The sequence below is a fragment of the Sorex fumeus genome, unplaced genomic scaffold (genome assembly GCF_029834395.1).
Source record: "Sorex fumeus unplaced genomic scaffold, SorFum_2.1 ptg000045l, whole genome shotgun sequence".
Taxonomy (NCBI): Eukaryota; Metazoa; Chordata; class Mammalia; order Eulipotyphla; family Soricidae; genus Sorex; species Sorex fumeus.
The window spans coordinates 5,239,777-5,259,132 of NW_026606102.1; the positions used below are offsets into that span (position 1 = coordinate 5,239,777).

Below are 19,356 nucleotides of genomic sequence, written 5' to 3' on the forward strand. Positions count from 1 at the left end.
AGGCAGAAAGATAGGGGGGCTCTGGTGATGTACTTCTGGAAAATAAGGAATTTAGGAAGAGACTGCCTAACCCTAAAGTGGCCCAAAGGTGTGAAGACAAGCAAATCCTGAACTTTTTGGGGAAACTGAGGTATCACCATGATGCAGAAATCTAGGACCCCACCCAGAGAAAGGTGGGCCCCTCAGAAAAGGAGAAACTGCAGAAAAATCTACAAAATTATGTAAAGACCATCAGCAGTGCAAGGGATAAGATTATGAGATCTTCCATAGGGCAAGGCCTTCCGGATGAGCTTTCACGTATGCAGAGAACTCCAGGAAGAAACCCGGGTGGAAAAACTATGTAAGCGCCTCCTGCAAGCAACTCTGGGTGTGGTCTTTAAAGTTCTCCCCTGAAGATGTATCTTTGCTTGCTGGCGTTTTCCATTCTTGGGAAGGGCTGTGTTCTCTCTGGAAAATGCATTCCTTTTTTTCTCTCCCCTCAAGACTTCTAAAATAAATTTCATTCAGTAAAAACCATCTCTCTCCACTATTTACGCTCTTCCTAAAATTCTTTTCTGTGAGGGAAAGGTGGCAGACCCAGAAGGTCTGTGCTGAGGGGAGGGCTGACCCTCCTGGCCTGCAAAGAGCAGCTTCTCACTCCAGTCTGAGTCCACGGCTTCCCGAGAAATTGGGCAGCGGGGTCATCTCCCACACTGTGCGGAACAGGTGGACTCCTGGTGCACAGCAAGGGCTGCCTTGTAGGCTGGCAGGGTGTGAGGGTCCAAGCCATGTGGGTGCTTGTGGCAGATTCTACCAGTCCTGACCCAGGCCAGATATTTCTTTGGGTGGCAGATGTGGATAGAGAGAGAGGTGGACAAACTTCTTTCTTTCTCTTTCTTTCTTTCTTTCTTTCTTTCTTTCTTTCTTTCTTTCTTTCTTTCTTTCTTTCTTTCCTTCCTTCTTTCTCTCTTCCTTCCTTCCTTTCTTTCTTTCTTTCTTTCTTTCTTTCTTTCTTTCCTTCCTTCTTTCTTTCTTTCTTTCTTACACCCGGCTACGCACAGGGGTTACTCCTAGCTCATGCACTCAGGAATTACTCCTGGCGGTGCTCGGAGACCATATGGGATGCTGGGAATCGAACCCAGGTTGGCCGTGTGCAAGGCAAAAAAACCTACCCTCTGTCCTATTGTTCCAGTCCCCAAACTTTATTTTTTGAAAATTTTTATTAGTGAAACACCATGAGGTACAGTTGTAGACTTACAAATTTTTGTGCTTGGGTTTCAGTTATACAATGATCCAGTACCCATCCCTCCACCAGTGCCCATTCTCAAAAATATGGAATGCTTCACGAATTTGCGTGTCATCCTTGCGCAGGGGCCATGCTAATCTTCTCTGTATCGTTCCAATTTTAGTCGATGTGCTGCCAAAGCGAGCACCCAAACTCTTTTCTTGAGGTGACCTCCCTCACTCCCCACTGGACAGAGCCACAGGCAATGGCCAACCCCAGCAGTGCTGGGGGATCATATGTAGCTGTGGATGGAACCCACACTTTAGATCATTTTAGAACCGGCAGCTTTGTCTACATTTGCTTGAGTTGGGGGATAGCATCCATCTGGTTTCCTCCTGGCTCTGTGCTCAGGGACCCCTCCCGGCTGTGCTCAGACCGTGTGTGCTGCCAGGGATCGAGCTGGGTCCGCTGTGCAGAAGGCAAGCGCCTTCCTTCCCTTCATCTCTCCGGCAAATGCCTTTTGGATGCACAAAAACCAAAGAATAGCAGGCTGGCATTTAAACACTCCATTTGCATTTGTATCCTGGAAAGAAGTTACCAAAGCACTTGGAGCAATGAGAAGAAACACAGAGACTCTGCCAGCCCCTACCAGGACGCAGAACGAGCACTGAGTATTTCTGCCACGTAAACGATGCCAGGCCTGACCATATCATCCACGGCCTTACGTTAGGGTGCAGAAGGAATAGATGTTTCCTCTGGAACCCCCCGGAAGTGCTTGGGGGTCAGACCCAGGGCCCCATGCCTGCCAGGGAAGAGCTCGACCCCTGAGCCACCTCTCTGCCTCCCTTCTTCAAGGGAGTCTTAGACACAGCAGGAAGGAGCTTGACAGCCACGCAGGGCCTGGTTGCAGTTTTGTAACAAGCCAACAGAGGGCGCGGCAGCCCAAACCTGGCTGTAGTTTTCTCACAAGACTCACAAAACCCGGTTCTGGCCCCAAATGCCCCTTCTCTTAGCACCAGCTCTTCTTCCTCCTTCTGTACAGCAAACTTTGCAACTGGACCTTCTAAACCCGGCTCCAGGGGCCCGAGCCCTAGTTCAGCGGGGAGGGCATTTGCCTTGCACGCAGCTGACCCAGGTTCGATCCCTGGCATCCCATATGGTCCCCTGAGCACCGCCGGGAGTAATTCCTGAGTACAAAGCCAGGAGTAACTACTAAGCGTCCTGGGTGTGACCCAAAAACCAACCAACAACAAACTAACACTAACACCGCCCCCCCCCCCCCCAGCCCATTTCCACCCTAGCATCTGCCCCCAAGCTGCCCCGCTCTGATTTCCTCCGGTGGTTGAGACCCTCTTTTTAATTTTTCCTTCTTTTTCTTTTTTGCAGCGTGGGGGATTGCACCGAGGGCCTTATCCATGCAAGGTCAGTGCCTGACCACTGAGCATCCGCCCAGTTCCACTTTCTGCTGCTGTGCCCTCCCTGCACTCCCCCCCCCCCCACCTCCTCCTCCTTTCTGGCGACACATGGCAGTGCTTACAGCTTACTCCTCATGGCCTACGTGGTGTCAGGGATCAGACCCAGCCCAGCTACGTGCAAGGCCGTGCCCACTGTACGACTCTCTGGGCCTGCTACTCTTACCCCCAAATGCTCAGACCTGGATTGACTTCCACCTGAACACTCAGGATCTGGGGTGTGTGTGTGTGTGTGTGTGTGTGTGTGTGTGTGTGTGTGTCTGTCTGTCTGTCTGTCTGTCTGTCTGTGTGTAAGGTTTCCTCGGGGGCCGAATGGCAGCCGGCAGATGAAATAGTGACATTCCAGAATCAAAGCTCACCCGGCCTCCAGTGGGGAAGGAAGACAGGACTTATGGCCCACCTGGACAGGAAGCCCAAGGCTGCATCCTGTGCTTCCTCACATTTATCCCTACAGACAACAGGCCGGACCAAGCACACCAGCTCCAGTGGTCTTTTTTCCCTATTTCCCACCCAAGACAACTTAAAAGCCCCCTTAGTCCCTTCCGGACGCGGCTCGACCTAGCCTCACCCCAGGTACATAGAGTTCCATCTGGGAGCACACCCCAATAAGTCTATTTCCTTCACTTGATTCATCTCTGTCCCTTTGCAGTGGACAGGGTTCTCAGATCTATCAGTAGGTATATAAGATACCTGGATATATGTATATGCAGATAAATGTACATGTCTTCACATCACACATAGATATACTCCGTGTGTATTCATGTAGATGTGTCTATGTGTTTGTTCCTGTATGTGTACGTGTGCAGGCTGGAGTGATAGCATAGCGGTAGGGCGTTTGCCTTGCACGCAGCCAGCCTGGCCGAGCCGGGTTCGATTCCTCCACCCCTCTCAGAGAGTCTGGCAAGCTACTGAGAGTATTCAATATGCCAAACACAGTAACAAGAAGTCCCACAATGGAGACGTTACTGGGCTCGCTCAAGCAAATCGATGAACAACGGGAGGACAGACAGACAGACATGTATGTGTGCATGTATGTGTGTGCATATATAATGTATGTATGTATTGTCCTCTCTCTGCCTAGTCACTGGTACAGTGTGCCGTGGTCTTACACTTGCACAGCAGAACCCAGTACGGCAGCCATGTGGGACTGTACCAAGTACACATCATGTTGGGGACCCAAAATAGATTCCCGCAGGCAAAACCTGCATTTCAGCTTTTTGGCTCATCTGTCCCCTCACCAGCACTTTTTTTTTTTTTTTTGCTTTTTGGGTCACACTTGGCGATGCTCAGGGGTTCCCCCTGGCTTTGCACTCAGGAATCACTCCTGGCAGTGCTCGGGGGACCATATGGGATGCTGGGAATTGAACCTGGGTCGGCCGCGTGTAAGGCAAATGCCCAACCCGCTGTGCTATTGCTCCAGCCCCTCACCAGCACTTTTTAAAAGGAATTTTTAAAAGTTCTAAAATTTGTATTAATTATTTTTTTCAGGGCTGACTCCTGGCTCTGCACTCAGGGATCACTCCCGGTGCTACCTGAGGGACCATATGGCATAATAGGGATCAAACCGGGTTGGCTGCATGTAAGGCAACTGCTCTACCCGCTGCACCATTGCTCCAGTGCCAGCTAGTTTTTTAGGGGGAGGCACATCTGGCGATGCTCAGGGGTAACTTTCGACTCTGCACTCAGGAATCGCTCCTAGCAGTGGTCAGGGGGGCCATATGGGAAGCTGGGGATTGAACCTAGGTTGGTCGTGCGCAAGACAAGCACCCTACCCACTGCACTATGTCTCTCGCCCACAGCCCCAGATTTTTTTGGTTTGACTTATTTTTCATTTAGGCTCTGTCACTTACATAGCTATTCAAGGTGGGTTATTCAGGTACACTCTCTTCTGATCTATCCTAATACCAGTGTCACCTTCCCTCCACCAATCACCAATGTTCCTTTGTCTCCTCTCCACCCACCTCCAACACACACACACACACACACACACACACACACACACACACACACACGCCTTCTGGACAGGCACATTTTTAAGTTCGGATGGTGTAGTTTGGATCTCATGCTTTCAGTTTTGGCGGTTCTCCCGTTCAGACACTCAGTTAAATAACACCTCTTCACCCCCATGGTCCCTGCCCTCAGATTATTTTCAACCTGCCTTTTCTGTTACTTTCCATCTGCCTCTTCCCCCATCTCCCCCTTCCGTTTCTTTCTTTCCCGATCCTCATAGCACTGTTTTCACTTTTCTGTTTGTTTGTTTTGTTTGTTGGGGCCACACCTGGAGGTGTTTAGTTACTCCTGGCTCTGCAGCGGCCACTCCTAATAGGCTTGGGGAAAGGCATGGGATGCCAGAGATCAAACATGGGTCTGCAGCAGCAAAGCAAGCACCCTACCAACTGTACTATCACTCCAGTCCAGCAAATCAATTTCTTGAATGTTAAAATAAGGCTGGAGCCTGAGCACTAGTACAGTGGGTACCCAGAGGCCAACCTGGGTTTGATCCCTAGCATCCCATACAATCCCCTGAGCATCACTGGGTGTGGCCCCAAAACAAACAAATTATTCGGGTGCGGATGGAGATTAAACTCAAGGCTTCACACCCATTGAACCATCTGGCCCTAATTCCAACCACACATCCCAATAGAACTTGTTATCACCCAATTGCCAGTTTAACATCTGCATATATTTTTTATTTTTGTTTGTTTTTCTGGTCGTGCATTGTGGTGATCAGGGCTGGGCCCACTGCTCAGCGCTCAGAGGCAGCTCTGAGGGCTGAGGACTTTGCCACGCTGAGGATTGTGCCGTGCTTTCACAGGCAAAGTGGGCTTTCTAGTCCCTTGAGCCATGTCCTGGGCCACAACATCTGCCTTTTAGCATTTCAAAGACTTATTAGAATAAATCCAAGAGACAATACAGTAGGCAGGGTGCTTGCCCCGCATGTGGCCAACCCAGGTTCAAACCCTAGTACCTCATATGGTCCACTAAGCACTGCCCGGAATTAGGTACCTGACTACAGAGCCAGGAGTAAGTCCTGAGCCCCAAAACAAAACAACTGACAAAAGCAATCTAAATCTAAATTCAACAGAGGAACCCTCCCTCCCCCTCCTCATCTTTGTAGATGCCACTTTTTTTTTTTTTTTTTGCTTTTTGGGTCACACCCGGCCATGCACAGGAGTTACTCCTGGTTCATGCACTCAGGAATTACTCCTGGCGGTGCTCGGGGGACCATATGGGATGCTGGGAATCAAACCTAGGTCAGCTGTGTGGAAGGCAAACTGCTCCAGCCCCTAGATGCCACTTCTTGCTGCTTCCTTGACACTCCCTAGGAGTAATTATGAAATGACTTGATCCCTGGGGATGATGTTTCAGCTGGAAAGAAGGTGAGGCCCTTCACACCAGAGGAGCTTGTCTCTCACTAGAGAAGTCTCTCACTTGTCTCCCTCTCACCTACCCTGATCAAATCTTTTGGATGCTCCCTGCAGAACACATCTCGATTCATCTTCTTTTTATCTCCATGGGGACCATTCTCATTCAATTAATCACCACAAGTTTCCTTTTCCCATAATTCCTGCCCCCCCCCACCAAGTCTGTGAAGGAAGACCCCTTTGTGAAGGTGGAAATATTCCACGGAACTAAGCTTTTGGGGTTATTTCCCTGTGATAGGTAACAAGTATACCTGCTTCAATCAAGTTTAATCTAGAAATCAGGTACAGTAAGAGCGTCACAGTAAGAGATTCACTAATAAGAAAAACACCAGAACGACTCTATCATTATGTGGCAGGAAAACCATGTCAAAGTGCTCTCTAACTCAAAGTTTCATTGTTTGGGCCCACCCAGCTGTGCTCAGGGCTTCCTCCTGGCTCTGCACTCAGGGATTGCTCCCAGTGGGCTCAGGGGACGTTATGGGGTCATGAGGATTGAGCCTGGATCGGCCGTGTGCAAGGGAAGTGCCCAACCTGCTCTACTATTGCTCCAACCCCTCAACGTTTCTTATTGTATATAATTATTTGAAGTGGGTGGGGGCCCTCCTGGCATGTTGCTTGAGGGAATCATGTGGCAATGGGGGTTGAACCCAGGGCTCACACATGCATAATATACACTCAAGAACTTTTAAGCCAAATCACTGGTTCTGTACATAATTTTTTGGTGAGGGGCACACCTGGCAATGCTCAGGGATTACTCCTGGCTCTTTATTGAGGAATCGCTCCTGGTGGTGCTCTGGGGACTACAGGGGATGCTGGAGATTGAACCCAGGTCAGTCACATGCAGGCAAGCACTTTGCCTACTGTACTAGCTCTCTGGCCTCTTTATATATTTTTGGATCTCTAGAACTGACAAGCACATGCTTGGAAGTAGGAGGCCCAGGCTGACCTCCAGCACTGCCTATAGTCACCTGAACATTGCCAGGAGTAAACCCTGAGCACTTCCAAGTATGACTCCAAAACAGACAACAACAACAACAACAAAAACTCTCCCTCCCCCCCAAAAAACCCAAAACATTTTTGAAGTTAAACTTCTTGGTCTTATCCTCTCCCAAACATGATAGGGTTTATCTTTGGTTTGTTTGGGGGCCACACCCAGGAGGCTCAGGTTCACTCCTGGCTCTGTGCTCAGGGATCACTCCTGGCGGTACTTAGGGGACCTTCTTTGGTGCTGGAGATAGAACCCAGGTGGGCTGCTGTACTGTCTTTCTTGGCCCTGAGAAGATCTTTTTCAGCTTGGAATGGATTATGACACCCCCTTTCTTAAAACCTTTCAGTAGTCTGCTTGGAAGAAAATTCCAAGCTATACTCACAACGCTTCTTTCCTAGTTTCTCCTTCTAATCCATTCCCCAGCGTTGCCTCAAAGTCACTTCCCTTAATCAAAGTCACTTCTGTGAGCACCTATTGGAAGGATGTTTCCATTGCCCTCTCCACAGCTCTCTGGCTGCCTTTCTCCTACATGGTGAGGGGACATATGTGTGGGATTATTCACTGTCTTGTCTCATCACAGGGTCAGGGTGGGGTAAGGGTGATGGCCTTGAGTGCTTTGCAGACAGGAGCTTGGCTTCCATTGCACGGACACTCGTGGTCCTCTGAGCACAGCCCAGGGGAACTGAAAAACATAATTTAAAAGGATCCTAATTATGTCTCTAGGATTGAATATTATTAGTGATTGAGATGCCCTTTGGATTTCTCCTCCACAGTGAGGGAACATATGTGTGGGATTATTCACTGTCTTGTCTCATCACAGGATTCCTGAGGATGAGGGCTGAGGCTCGGATCACACAGAAGAGTTGCTTACTGAGGATTTGTGGGGCTGCAGTGCAAACTTTGCATGTGTGAGTCCCTGATCTCGGAGCACTGCTGGGGGTGATCTCCAAACACCCAGCTTGGTGTGGCCTCTCCCCAAGGAAACCAAAAATAAATAAAAACCTTCCTATGCAAATAGGGATTATGTGGGAGGCAATCCTGAACTTCCACAGTGAGTGAGACAGAAGAAGTTATAAGAAGGTATGTCTGGTTTTTTTTTTTTTTAAAGAAAATAAATGTGGAAGAGGCCGGACATAGAATGAGGGCCTAGGTAAGTAGGCCTCAAGACCCCCCAGAACAAGCAGAGGCTCAGAACTGAGCCAGTTCAGGTGTTCGGGTGAAGGGGTACTGAATTCAACAAGGGGAAACCAGCACATCCTGTCACAAAAAAATAATGGTTTTTCACTTTTTTGGGTTTGGGTTCACTTCCATCAGTGCTCAGGGATTACTCCTGGCTCTGTGCTCAGGGATCACTGCTGGCAATGCTGGGGTACCAAGGATAGAACCCATGGTGGTCGCATGCAAGGCAAGCACTTTGCCTACTGTTCTATTGCTCCAACCCTGAAACAATGGCTTTATTTTTCTTTTATTTTGGGGTGAAGAGGTGTCACACCCAATCATGCTCAAGACTTACTCCTGGCTCTGTCCTCAGGGGTCACTCCTGGACTCAGGGAACCATATGGGGTGCTGCAGATCAAACCTGGGTCCACCATGTGCAACACGGGTAACCTACCCACTGTACTATCTCTCCAGTCCCCACCAACAACAAACTTTTATGTATCACTGTGAGATACAGTTACAGTCTTACAAACTTTTGTGCTTATGTTTCAGTCATACAAGATCAAGTACCCATCAATGGTTTTTTTTTTTTTTTTTTTTTTTTTTGCTTTCTGGGTCACACCCAGCAATGCTCAGGGGTTACTCCTGGTTCATGCACTCAGAAATTACTCCTGGTGGTGCTTGGGGGACCATATGGGATGCTGGGGATCGAACCCGGGTTGGCCGCGTGCAAGGCAAACACCCTACCTGCTGTGCTATCGCTCCAGCCCCGCATCAATGGTTTTCTACGGGAGTTTTGAAATACCAAGACTTGGCCACCTTTTCCTGCCTGTACTGGCTCATCTATTCCGCGCATAGAAGCTTACTGAACATAAATTGAGCATTCATGCCAGATATTCTCCCACCTGCCCAGGGTAGGGGCCTCTGGCCACGGGAGCCACAGGAAGCCGCAGCAGAAGATGAAGTGATGTTGGAAGAAAAACCCCTTTTGGTCTGCTTTGAAATACCACACTAATCCCTGGGCTCAGCGGGGAGATGTGTTGGGAGAGAAACACCTTTTGGTCTGCTTTGTTTCTTTCTTTTGTTTCTTTTTGGGTCACACCCAGTGATGCACAGAGGTTACTCCTGGTTCATGCACTCAGGAATTACCCCTGGCGGTGCTCTGGGGACCATATGGGATGCTGGAAATTGAACCCGGGTCGGTCGCGTGCAAGGCAAACGCCCTACCCGCTGTGCTATCCCTTCAGCCCCTTTCGGTCTGCTTTGAAGGGCAACCTGCTACAATGCATATCACAGTTCAATGTTACCTGGGGACGGGATGTTTCTGGCAAATGTGCAGTGAAGTGTGTGTGAACAACATGTTTGTTCTGATCATCCTGTGTATGTGACCAGTGGCATACTCCCACCACCCTCCTTATCTATATAAAAAGACTTGATGTCTCTCAATAAAGTGGATTCTGCTTTACAGGATTTTTTACAGCACTGTGCTCGTGTGCTTCTCTTTCCTCGGAGGAGGTGGTGGCAAGGTTTGCTCTTTTCCCTCGGACCCTCCCCTTAGCTGGAGGGAAGCTCGGCCCTGTCCTCAGAACCCTGAGTGGCAGCCCCTTGCTGGATGAGCGCGCTGAACAGAGGCCTGGAGAAGACCCCAACAAAGTGACTCTCGAATACCCAAACAATCAGAAGCAAAAAGGCCTGCACAGAAGCAATAGAGGCCTTCTGGGCCTTTCCGCTCTGGAACCTTGTGTTCTTAGTTCTGCATGGCATGAGGCAAATTGCCTGCCGTGGTATGCAGACCTGGGGTCCGGCCCCATACAATAGGGCAATCTGCTGTGTGTATCACATGGTCTATCCCAGTCTTGGGTGTGAGAGAAAGAGAAATGGAGGGCGGGCTAGGGGGAGAGAGAGAGGATCAGAGAGACGGTCAGTACAGAGAACAGAGGCAAAGGGAGTTCTGTTGGGTAAAATCAGAATTATTGTTGGGTCTGGAGAGATAGTATAGTGAGTCTTGCATGCAGCTGACCCGTGTTTGATCCCCAGCATCCAACCATCCATCCTTCAGCCCTCCAGGTGTGATTTCTGATCACAAAGTCAGGGGTAAGCCCTGAGAATGGCTGGGTATGGCCCAAAACACAAAACCAAAAAACCACATTTCTCCCTTTCTTTCTTCTGCTTTTTCTACTTGAGAACACTGCTCGCTCCCCCCACCTCCTTCTCTCATTCTCTTCCCTCCTATTTCTATCAATAAAAATTATTTTGTTTCACTAAAGCACTGTAGTACTGTCCTTCCACTGTTCATCAATTTGCTCAAGCAGGCACCAGTAAGATCTCCATTGTGAGACTTGTTGTTACTGTTTTTGGCATATCGAATATGCCACGGGGAGCTTGCCAGGCTCTGCCTTGTGGGTGGGATACTCTTGGTAGCTCTCCGGGCTTTCTGAGAGGGATGGAGGAATCAAACCCGGGTCGGCTGTGTGCAAGGCAAACATCCTACCCACTGTGCTATGGCTCCAGCCCAGTTTCACTAAAAAAAAAGTAAAAAATTTATATATCTAGAACACATTTTTTTTTCTTTTTGGGTCACACTTGGCGATACACAGGGGTTACTCCTGGCTCATGCACTCAGGAATTACTCCTACTGGTGCTTATGGGACCATATGAGATGCTGGGAATTGAACCCGGGTCGGCCGCGTGTAAGGCAAACACCCTACCTGCTGTGCTATCTCTCCAGCCCCTAGAACACATATTTTTCAAAATACTTCTTGGGCCAGAGAGAAAATGTTTGCCTTCACAAGGCTGAGCCTGGTTCCAGACCCAGTCCTGATATAGACCACTGATTCCCACTAAGAAAAAGCCCTTGAGCAGACTCAAGAGTCAACTTTGAGCACTGCTAGGTGTGATTCCCCAACCAGAACCACAAAAAGTACATCTAGGGCCAGCCAGAAAGATAGTGAAGTTTAAGGTGCTTGCTTCCTATGTGACTGATCCAGTTCTATGCCTGTCACTCAGAAAAAAATCTTTTCAAACTCTAAAGGGTTTCTTGTTGACCAGCCTTAAAATCCAAAGGGCCTCTCAATCACTAATAATATTCAATCCTACAGACATAATTAAGATCCTTCAAAATTATGTTTTTCGGCTTCTCTGGGCAGTGTTCAGAGGACCACAAGTGTCCGTGCAATGGAAGTCAAGCTCCTGTCTGCAAAGCACTCAAGGCCACCACCCTTACTCCACCCAGCATCTTCAGGCCCACCTGCCTCAAGGAGCTGGCTGGAGCTCCAGGAAGACTTTACATTGTGCAGCGAGGCAAGGAGAACACGCTACCCAGACACCCCGCCCCCACCCCCGGCATCTGCAGCCACCACTGCCACCTGGGTCTCTGAGCTGATTGGACATCCCTGAGACTGACTGTGTGACAGGGATAATCTGATCTCCAGAGTGGATATATATATGTTCAGCGACTCAAGATCTGGGATTTTGCAAGTGCGATTCGGTCTTGCATCTGAACTGCTCTTCCGCCAGAAGCTGACAGCGCAGAGGCAGAACAACGCAGGCAGAGGTGAGCCCAGCCCAGGAGGGTCTTGGTATTGGGGGAAGAGGGAAGGCCCATAGGCTGATGGGACAACACAGTCATGTCTTGGGGGTTGAGGGGCTCCCAAGAAGAGCTCAGGATACCTGCTCCCAACCCTGGTGATGCACAACCAAGTGGGCTGGTTCAATGCTCGGGCCTGTCGGCTGCCAAGAGCTACACCCCATCGGGCTTGGAGACCATGTGAAGCTGGGGATCAGACTCCGGGTCTTGTGCACGCAGGGCCCCATTTACGTTCTCTGTTCGTTTCTGTGCCACGCCTGGGGCTGTGGAGGAGGAAGTGCTGCCACCCGAGGGGCCCCGCGCTCCTGGAGCAGAGGCCCCGTTGGGCCGGGAAGAGGATGCGGAAGGACCCATAGGGGTGTCCCCCAGCCTAGCGTTCCCCCCTCCTGCCGCTGCCACTCCAGGCCTCGTGTTCCCCCCTCTTGCAGCTGCCACCCCCGACCTAGGGTTCCCCCCTCCTACAGTTGCCACCCCCGACTTAGTGCTGGCTGCTCCTGGTGTGGAACCTGGACCCCCTGCAGGCAAAGGATACGCTCCAGCCCTTGAACCCTCTTCCCGGGCCCTATTTATGCATAAAAGGGAAAAAAACCAACTCCCCGTTCCCTTCCTATTTTCAATGAAGTTTACCCTGGTTTAAAAACGTTTGGGGCTGGAGCGATAGCGCTGCGGGTAGGGCGTTTGCCTTGCACGTGGCCGACCCGGGGTTTGATTCCCAGCATCCCATATGGTCCCTCGAGCACCGCCAGGAGTAATTCCTGAGTACAGAGCCAGGAGGAACCCCTGAGCATTGCGGGTGTGACTCATAACAGTAAAAAAAAAAAACCCGTTTGGGTCTAGTAGTCATACTCCTCTGGTTTCTACTAGGCTCTAGGCATCAGGACAAGGGTCTTTACTGGGACCCCCGTTTCACCTTGACAAGTGTGGGGCTGGGCCCTGGGCTGGGGATGCAGTGGTGGTGCAAGGGTGGTGCAGGGGAACGGGCTCTGCTCGGGGCTCTGGGACCAAGTCATGGCCCCGAGGGTCTCACGAGGTGTTTAAGGGGGTACTTGGCCCCCTCTCACGCCCCCACCCTTCTTAGGGCCAGATCGCTCCGGAGCCTGCCTGACGGGCCAGACCAGAGGTCCAGGAGGGAGACAGTCATCCCCCTGCCCCGAGAAGGACCACCAAGGCCCGACGCGGAGCCTCTCAGCCTCCACCCCCGCGGAGGACAGCGAGTCTCGGGACCAGAGACACGGCCACGGCCCAGCCGGCACCCACACCGGAAATGGACACAGAGGCGCCGGAAGTGACACCGGAAGTGGCGGCGGAAACCCTGCGGGCCACTGGGGGGATGGCAGGGCAGGAAGAAGGAGCGCCCCCTGGGGCTGCGGAGGAGGAAGTGCTGCCACCCGAGGGGCCCCGCGCTCTCGGAGCAGAGGCCCCGTTGGGCCGGGAAGAGGATGGGGAAGGACCCATAAGGGTGTTCCCCGCTCCTGGCCCCGTGTCCCCCAGCCTAGTGTTCCCCCCTCCTGCAGTTGCTACCCCCGACTTAGCGTTCCCCCCTCCTGCCCCTGCCACTCCAGGCCTAGTGTTCCCCCCTCCTGCAGCTGCTACTCCAGGATTAGGGTTCCCCCCTCCTGCAGCTGCCACCCCCGACTTAGCGTTCCCCCCTCCTGCAGCTGCCACTCCAGGCCTCGTGTTCCCCCCTCCTGCAGCTGCCACCCCAGGATTAGGGTTCCCCCCTCCTGCAGCTGCCACCCCAGGATTAGGGTTCCCCCCTCCTGCAGCTGCCCACCCCGACCTAGCGTTCCCCCCTCCTGCAGCTGCCAACCCCGACCTAGTGTCCCCCAACTTAGTGTTCCCCCCTCCTGCAGCTGCCACCCAAGACCTAGTGTTCCCCCCTCCCACCCCCGTGTACCCCGACTCCGCGTTCCCCCCGCCCGCCTCTGTGGAGCCCCCTAACCCGCTTCTCCCTCCCACTGCAGCTGTCCCTGAGGACCGTTTGTCCCGCAGCCCCCCGCAGCCCCGGATCGTGCCCCTAGCTTCCTGCTGCTATGCACGTTCGTCCTAGGCACCACCTGCACCCTTGCCAGCCCCCCATTCCCCTTGCACTTTATTTCACCCCCCACCCCCATTACTGTAGATAAACTTCCTGATGGTTTAGATTTTTTTGTTTTGTTTCGGGACTGCACCCAAGCAGTGCTCCGGGCTTACTCTGGGGCTCTGGATTACTCCAGGTGGGAGACTATGTTGGTGCTGGGGATCGAGCCCGCACTGGCCACGTGCTAGGCAAGGGTCCTGGTGCTCCATTCATTTCCCAAGGGAGTGATCAAACACCCGCGCCTGTTGCGCGGGGCCCAGGATGAGAGGCGGCGCATGGAAGAAAGCATCATCCAGGCGTGTTTCCAAGCGCTGAGAAGTCGAGAGCATTTTCCCAGAGATACAGGATGCTACATTTTACCAAAAGCGAGATGCTCCTTAGAGCTTTCCCCGGCTGCTGATCCTTGAAAGGAACAAGATTCGCTCTGAGATCTGGGGATTTGGGAGGAGACCCTCGACTCGTCGTCTCATAGCATCAAATACAGAAAATACAGACTCGCAGTCACAGAGCTGACTCCAGGAAAAGGGTTAAGAAGAGCCCGTGGAGGGGGGAGAGGGGGATTTGGTGCCCAGGGTCCAGTTGGGCAGTTCTGTTGTCTGATCCCCAATGCCACACAATGGTTCTCCGCAAAATCTGAGTATGTTGATTTAATATGTCTGTTTTGAATATAAAATGTTTTGTTGAAGTTTCAAAAGTTGAAGGGTAAATAAGAGGCAATTGGAAAGCAATGCCTCAGCTGCCTCCTAGAAAACCATTCAAGACTTTTTTATTTTTTGGAGTTTTGGGCCCCACTGGCAGTGCTCTGGGGACCAGATGCAATTGTGGGGGAGGGGGTGGGTTTCATGCACGGCGGTGCCTTATCCCTGTACTCTTTCCGGTTCTTCCACTTTCAGGATTTTAAAAGGAATTTTAGCAGCCTCTGACTTCAAGCCCATGATTTTATAGCGAAAGTAAAAAATACATGTTTAATGTTCGTGTTGATTCAGTTTTATTTTGAAAATTAAAAATGGCATTTACCTTTACCAAAAATGGCAAAATTTGGGGCCACACCCCATGGCTTTAGGCGGGGGGGGGGGGGGGGGGGGGGGGGGGGGGGGAATGCAGTGCCAGGGATTGAATCTGGGTGGGCACTAAGTGGGAGGTTCTAATGTTAGTACTAATGAATCCTATATGGGCATATACCTGTAGACATTTGGGTGATTATAAGATATGTTGATATGTTTTTGTTTTTGGGACCACACCAGTGTTGCTCAGGGGATCAAACAGGAGTCAGCTGCTTGCACTGTAAATGCATTAATCCCTGTGCTCTCACTGTAAATGCATTAATCCCTTTTTGCTAGGGAGATTTTTATATGAACCTGGGCATATAGATATGTAAAATATATAAAACACCACTGTATCACTATCATCCTGTTGTTCATCGATTTGCTCGAGCAGGCGCCAGTAATGTCTCCATTCATCCCAGCCCTGAGATTTTAGCAGCCTCTCCTTACTTGTCCTTCCCAACGGTGCCATATTGGAGGCTCTTTCAGGGCCAGGGGAATGAGACCCATTATTGTTACTGTTTTTGGCATATCAAATACACCATGGGGAGCTTGCCAGGCTCTGCCGCGCGTATAAAACATCAATTACTGATAATATTTTTTGTCTTTGGATCATACTTGCCCTCTACAATGTTTGTAGGTATTTTTCAAGTTTTATTCTCTTACTTATGATGAAACTAAATTAATTTCACTGTGGTGGTTGTGTGTGTGTGTGTGTGTGTGTGTGTGTGTGTGTGTGTGAGAGAGAGAGAGAGAGAGAGGGAAAGAGACAGACGGAGACAGAGATACAGAGAAAGACAGAGACAGAGATAGGGGAGAGAGAGAATTTGCAATGCCTATCTCCTATCTGTTGGATTTCCTGAATGAACCTCATGAGGACTTCTTTTCCTCTTTCATTATTAATCTCAAGGGCTCACTATTTACTCTCTATTATCTTAAAAAGGTTAGGGGTGGGCCAGAAAGTTAGTACAGCAGAGGTGGGGCACTTGCCTTGCATGCCATATTCAATCCCTGGCCCTGCCAGGAGTGATCCCTGAGCTCAGATCCTGGAACACAATCAAGTGTGGTCCGAAAATAAAATAAAAAAAAAAGATATTTAAAGACTGAAATATCTATCCATTTGTTTATATCTCAAGAGAGCAAGACAAACTCCAGGAAGAAATTCAATAAGCAATGGTGTTCCTTTCTACTCCCCTAAGGCATACTGACCCAGACCTTCATCTTGTCTGTGCATCAACAGTTGCTGGACTGTTTGTGGAATTCATAGACAATAAGTCTACCTCATCAGGTACAACAATCTGACTGATTCTATCCCCTGCCAAAGGGCTGGCCTACCCAGTAGTAAATATCCGGCAGCAACACAGCTATGCTCACGGTATTGCTGGGACCACTCCATACATATTTTAATACTTTCATAAAAACAAATGGACTGAAAGACATGAGACAGGACAGAAGAGTTTCCTGGGGCTTATGGCCAAAGGTTTCATCAGCAATAGCACAGCGGGTAGGGCGTTTGCCTTGCACACGGCAGACCCGGGTTCGATTCCTCCATCCTTCTTGGAGAGCCCGGAAAGCTACCAAGAGTATCCCATCTGCATGGCAGATCCTGGCAAGCTCCCTATGGCGTATTCGATATGCCAAAAACAGTAACAACAAGTCCCACAATGGAGACATTACTGGTGACTGCGTGAGCGAATGGATGAAGTACGAAAAGACAGTGCTATAGTTTCCACACTCATAATTGCATAGATTCCAAATGCCAGGATCACAATGAATTCTATTACTCTTTTAATATCTCCTTTTAAAAAAATATGAGAGAGGTACAGAGTCTGTTTCCTCTGCAGCTGGGGACAAAAAGCAGGGAGGCTCAGGCTGCAATTGGTCCTCAGAGTGCTTTGGTGTCTGATCTGCACTAATTTGGGGGCCCAAACCACCGCTCATACTTGCTCCTAAAACTGTGAAAGCTGCGCTGGGCAGGAGGGAGACTCCCAGCTTGGTGTTAGGGGTTGTTCTTAGCATGGGGGGACTGTGCAGTGTCGGGGACTGAACCTAGGTCTGCAGGCGGACACACAAATCAGTCCTTTCCTATTTCCCTACTAAACACTGTTCCCCTTTGAGATCATTTAAAATGCTTAAATGCTTTGCCCCTTTGGACTGAGACCACGGAGAAATGAGATTTAGGACTGGAGAGGAGAGAACAAGGGGCTGGGGTGGATGTTCTGTGTGTGGGAGGCCTAGGCTCGATTCCTGGCACTGAGTGGTCCCCTAGAGCACTAAGAGTGGTTCTTGAGCATAGAGCTAAGGATAATACCCAGCACCAGAAGGTTTGGCCCAAAGGAGAGGGAGAGAAAGGGCGAGAGGGGGAGAGAGAGAGAGAGAAAACGAGAGTGAGAGAGCAAGAGAGGTTGGGAGGGAGAGAGAGAATGAGAGGGAGAGAGAGAGAGAAAGGGAGAGAGAGCGAGAATATATGAAATTTAGGCACTAAATGGGTTCACTCAAACATGATGGTTTTTAAAATAACATTATTTTAACACTAGAATGGTGAGAAGGAAAGTCCAGTCTAGCCTGATTGCTGAGAATTAGCTTCCTGGTCTTTGTTTTTGTTTTTGGGTCACACCCAGTGATACTCAGGAGTTACTCCTGGCTCCACGATAAGGAATCTCTCCTGGTGGTGGTCAGGGGACCATATGGGATGACAAGGATAGAATTAGGATCTGCCATGTGCAAGACAAACACCCTACCTGCTGTATTATCACTCTTGCTTGAAGCTCCCTGGTCTTTGGACCACACCTGGCAATGCTGGGGAGAAGGGATACTCCCAGCTTGGTGTTAGGGGTTGTTCTTAGCAGAGGTTGGGGGACCATACAGTTTCAGGGATCGAATCTAGGTCTCCTGCATGCAGACATGCAAAGTACGCACTCTAGCCCATGAATGTATCTCTCCAGCCCAAAGCCTGGCTTTTTTTTTTCTTTCTTTTTGGATCACACCCGGCAATGCACAGGGGTTACTCCTAGCTCTGCACTCAGGAATTCCTCCTGGTGGTGCTCAGGGGACCATATGGGATGCTGGGAATCGAACCCGGGTCGGCTGCATGCAAGGCAAACGCCCTACCCGCTGTGCTACTGTTCAAGCCCCAAGCCTGGCTTTTTTGGGGGGAATGGAGTGGGGAGAGTCTTGGGTCAGGGCTAATCCTTGCATGATGCTCAGGTAACTCCTGGCAGTGCTTGGGTAATCATACACGGATTGAAATGGGGTCTGCCACATGCAGGACAAACGCTATAACTCCTGGACTATCTCTCTGGCCTATGACTTAGCTTCTTAAACTTTGGGGTAGAATTCCACATTTTACAAAAAATTAAGAATATGCTCTTTAAAATAAGCTTCAAAAATGGTTTTATTATCAGTAAACAATTAATTGGCATACCTATTTTGTTTGGGCTGTAGAGATAGGACAGTGGGTAGGGTGTTTGCCTTGCATGTGGCTGGCCTGGGTTAGATTCCTCCATCTCTCTCGGAGAGCCTGGCAAGCTTCTGAGAGTATCCCGCCCGCACGGTAGACCCTGGCAAGCTCCCAGTCGTGTATTCGATGTGCCAAAAAACAGTAACAAGTCTCACAGTGGAGATGTTACTGTTGCCCGCTTGAACAAATCGATGAACAATGGGAGGACAATGCTACAGTGCTACATATTTTGTTTACCTATATACCTGGGTTCACATAAAAATTTCTCAGGCAAAAAGGGGTTGTGATGGCTGAGCTGCAGGTTGGGCGCTTGTATGCATGCAGCTGACCTGGGATTGATCCTGGCACCTGGGATGGTTCCCCAAGCCCCACCAGGAGTGATCCCTGAGCGCAAGGCCAGGAGTAAGCTCTGGGCACAACTGGGATGGCCACAAAACAAAAAAAGAAAGGGGGTTGAGAATGAAAAATCTGGAAGAAGTCCTGCTCCAAAGGATTGAATGGTAGGTTCCATTTCTCTACCTAGCAACCATACTGTACACCTCTGGATACAAGGGTGCTCGTAAGTATATTATTTTGGTTGGGGCTGGAGAGATACCACAGTGGGGAGGGTGTTTGCTTTGCACATGGATGACATGGTCTCAATTTCCAGCACCCCATAGAGTCCCCCAAGCCACCCAGGAGTGGTCCCTGGTCCCAAAGCCAGGTGTAAATACTAAGTACCACCAAGTGTGCTCCCTGACACACAATTTTTCTTCTTTTTGACAGGGAGGGAAACTCAGTCACTAAAACAACTCACTGTAAGATACTGGATGTCAGCGACATCCTGGATACTGGGATATGTCAGCTTATTCACAGCATGCTTGGTGTTCTCTTCATATATAGTTTATTGTCCTTCTGGACAATCTTTTTGGGCACGCTGTGACTATATAACTTACCCTTG

The 19,356-nt window shown here is 50.1% G+C and overlaps 1 protein-coding gene and 1 non-coding gene across 3 annotated transcripts in view; both read right to left on the reverse strand.

Moving 5' to 3' along the window:
- The window catches only part of PATJ (PATJ crumbs cell polarity complex component), a 391,552-nt gene that overhangs the window by 7,876 nt on the left and 364,320 nt on the right, over nucleotides 1–19,356 (reverse strand). The gene's annotated exons all lie outside the window — the stretch shown is intronic.
- On the reverse strand, nucleotides 1,306–1,412 carry LOC130031147 (U6 spliceosomal RNA). Its single transcript, XR_008793610.1, has one exon. It is a non-coding gene; the product is annotated as a U6 spliceosomal RNA (small nuclear RNA).